Source organism: Capsicum annuum, unplaced genomic scaffold (genome assembly GCF_002878395.1).
Source record: "Capsicum annuum cultivar UCD-10X-F1 unplaced genomic scaffold, UCD10Xv1.1 ctg3595, whole genome shotgun sequence".
NCBI lineage: Eukaryota > Viridiplantae > Streptophyta > Magnoliopsida > Solanales > Solanaceae > Capsicum > Capsicum annuum.
In genome coordinates this window covers 782,602-786,249 of record NW_025842902.1, presented here as the reverse complement: position 1 = coordinate 786,249, position 3,648 = coordinate 782,602, and positions in this window count along the sequence as shown.

Below are 3,648 nucleotides of genomic sequence, written 5' to 3'. Positions count from 1 at the left end.
AAGAAGAAGAAAAAGCAGAAGTAGAAGAAGAATAAGAAGGAGAAGAAAAAGAATAAGAAGAAGAAAAATAAAAAGAAGAATAAGAAAAATAAGAAGAAGTAGAAGAAGAAGAAGAAGAAGAGGAAGAAGAAGAGGAAGAAGAAGAGGAGAAGGAGGAGGAGGAGGAGGAGGAGGAGAAGGAGGAATAAGAGAAAGAAGAAGAAGAGGAGGAAGAAGAAGAGGAAGAAGAAGGGGAAGGAAGAAGAAGAGGAAGAAGAAGAGGAAGGAAGAAGAAGAGGAAGAAAGAAGAAGAGGAAGAAGAAGGGGAAGAAAGAAGAAGAGGAAGAAGAATAGGAAGAAGAAGAGAAAGAGGAAGAAGAAGAGGAGGAGGAGGAAGAGAAGGAGGAAGAAGAGGAGGAGGAAAAAGAGGGGAGAAAGAACGAGAGGAAGAAGAAGAGGAGCAAGAAGAAGAAACAAAGAAGGTGACGAACCCAACCATTTCTCCCAAGTGTTTGTTTGTCACTTTCTGTTGTTTTTATTGTAAGCAAACATTAAATAGGAAAATAGTTATATTAAGGCAATTATTAATTGGTGATGAGAGAAATTGTTGGCACTGTTCGCTTTTTAGTAGTATAAATATAAACAGTAAAGTTATTGATATTATGGGCTAGAATCATTGGTTATTAATTTGAAATTTCTGGTTCGACAACTTTTTCTTTAGATTATTATTAAATTTATAGGTTAAAGTGTGAGATATTAAGATTTAGATCTAAACTTAAAATTAGGGATGCTAAGACTTGACCCTAAATAGCATAATTGATATTGTTATTCAATATTTTGTTTAGATTGATCCCATTGGTCGTTGTTGGTTGATGTGCTATATATTGTAAGTTAAGGGATTTGTTATTAGCGAGGTAAGTGAGACTTTAAGCTTTGATGCTTGATTTTCAAACCTGCTTTATAAAAACTTTATTTTTCTACCTAGTCCATGTGTTGGGAAAGTGTGAACTTGGTAGAATCGGTGGTATTTGACTAGCTGTGGATATGTAATTTGTGAGGTATATTGAGAATTACTTAGTGGAAATATGTGAAATGTCGTTGGGGGCATTGAAAATATTTTCTTCGCTACTTTTATACTCTCTAAGGGTATACATAGCTGTCGTAATATGTTAAGGGCATTACTTATGCTACCGTAATATCTTAGGGGCTTGTACATACTGCCGTAGTAGACTTTTAGGGTATTATATAAGTTGTCATGGACTATTCGGGGTGCTAGGATGATCACCTTCATTGCTATTTATGACAAGCCTTAAGAGTTGATTGATTTAAGATATAAAGTGACTTTTTGAGCTTCCATTTGGATCTTATTGAGCACCACCTTAAAGAGATATTGTGAGCATATTATATATGTAGTTTGTTGTTCCTTGTATTTTCAAACACTTGTTTCAAGGGTATTAAATTAGCAGGTCGAGGATCCTACTTGGTTATATTTATATATAACTCACTCCTTACTTATATGACTACAGACACCGTTGCGAAAGGAGAGATCAATGGCTACCGATTTGTACATATGAGTTCTATTGTTGAGGTAAGCATTTTCATTATTCGTGGAGGCTATCGTTCAACTTTAGATCTTTTTAGAGTTACATTCCTCATGCTACGAATTTGAGTTTCCCATCCATTATTCAAGTGAATTCCATGATAGATCCTAAATTCATAATTTGTAGCAATATTCCCATGTTTTAAATTCATGCTTCCCACATGTTTGATGAAATTACCGTATTATGTTAAGTCAATTTCAAGATGAATCCCCAAGTTATAAATTGTGCCATGTAATTCTATTGTTCCCTCATGTTTAAGACATCCTTATGTCCAAGCTATGATATTTACATGTTTTGATGAAACACACATCCTATTTTAAGCAAATTTCATGTAAATTCCCCAATTTATGTTCTTAGTTATGTAATCATGTTATGCTCACATGTTTTAACTATTCCCATGCTTTAATTCAAGACCCTCAAGTGTTTGATGAAATGCCTAAGTAATGATTTTGGAGTAATGCTTACTTATTATGGTTTCAAATGCTCTCATGCATTCTTATTGTTATTGCTATCGAGTCCTGCGGGTTATGAATATCCAAAAACTTAGTTGTTTACATAGTTTTTTAGAATGGTTTCAGACAAACCATGAGTCTTGTCATTTAGTTAATATCATGCTTAGTTAAACTCGGTCCAGTTTTAGTTCCAGAATAAATTTACATAATTATAATTACCTCAGAATCCATATGCAATGTTATTTCAGAATACCATGACCTGAGCTTATTAGTTATTAGTTATCAGTGCATTCACCAGATAGTAATTCGTGTCATTTTAGTTGGGAGTAGGATTTAGCACCGAGCAAAAACAGAGATGGCGTCTTTCCCGTTAGTTAGGCAGAGTCGTTAGTAGCAGTCCTTGTATTCCAGAACTACATAGCCAGCATATGATACGAGGAGTCACCCATCAGTTTAGGCTTGACTACCTCTCAGGGGTCACCTATTTATTTAGGCTTGACATCTTGGTCTTTTAGGACATCAGTAAAGTGGATCCATACAGCCAACATTAGTACCCATGGTACGGTACTGATACCCTTCCAACTGGGTTATAGGTTGGACCTGAATTCGCTCAGATTGGAGCATATCAGTTGGATAATACCTCCTATGGTCTCATTTACAGTACTCAGTACAGCGTGCAGATGAGTTTCGCTAGACCATTGTATTTAGTTATTATTATTTTAATTTATAGATTATTTCAGAATCATGTAATACGTTTGGTCTTGTATTCTCAGATATTATAGTTTTCACGCATTCATGCTTAATTATGTCATGTTGTTTTGATAGTACTTACCTCATAAGCATAGTACTCCACAGTTTCATCCCAGTTATTCAGACTAAGTATAGTTCATCCTTACATAACCAGTATTCACCTATCAATCATTTAATTAATCAGATAAGCTTAGAACATGTTATGTTTCGTTCTGTGTGTTTATGCATTCGTGCTCCGTATGATTGTATATTCAAATCCTCGAGTTACATCAGCCTCCATTACGTAGTTTCAGACTCAATATTCATACAGTATCTATGTTTTACCGTATCCTAACTTTAGTTCTACTTATATCATAAAAGTAGAGTTTTACAGAAACTAAGTGTAGAGATTCACCAGCTTACCAGATTGTGTTTGTTTTTTATGATTTTAAGATATTTCAGCTTTCACTTTATTCCAGCCTATTGGTGAGTCTACTTATACTTAACATATATGTTTTAAGATTACATATAAAAAAAGTTTTACTTATTGCATTCACTTCTGCATACTCAGTACATTCTAGAAGTACTGATCCACGTATATGTCTATGCGATACATTGTTCCATAATGTAGGTACCAGTTATAGCCTACGCATCATAATAAGACGGTTGCAGTTTTCCGCCAGCAAGTGATGAGTTTTCTTATTTAGGGAACTCTAGACAGTTTTAGTTCACATACAGTTCATTTATTTTTTCCATATGTATTGATTAGTGGTAGTTGGAAGCATGTCCTAACTATCTATAATTAGTATAGTAAAGGCTTCATAGATGTCAAATAGAGTTAGTATGTGATTTGAATTTTTTTCTCAATTTTATCAGATTGTAAACCT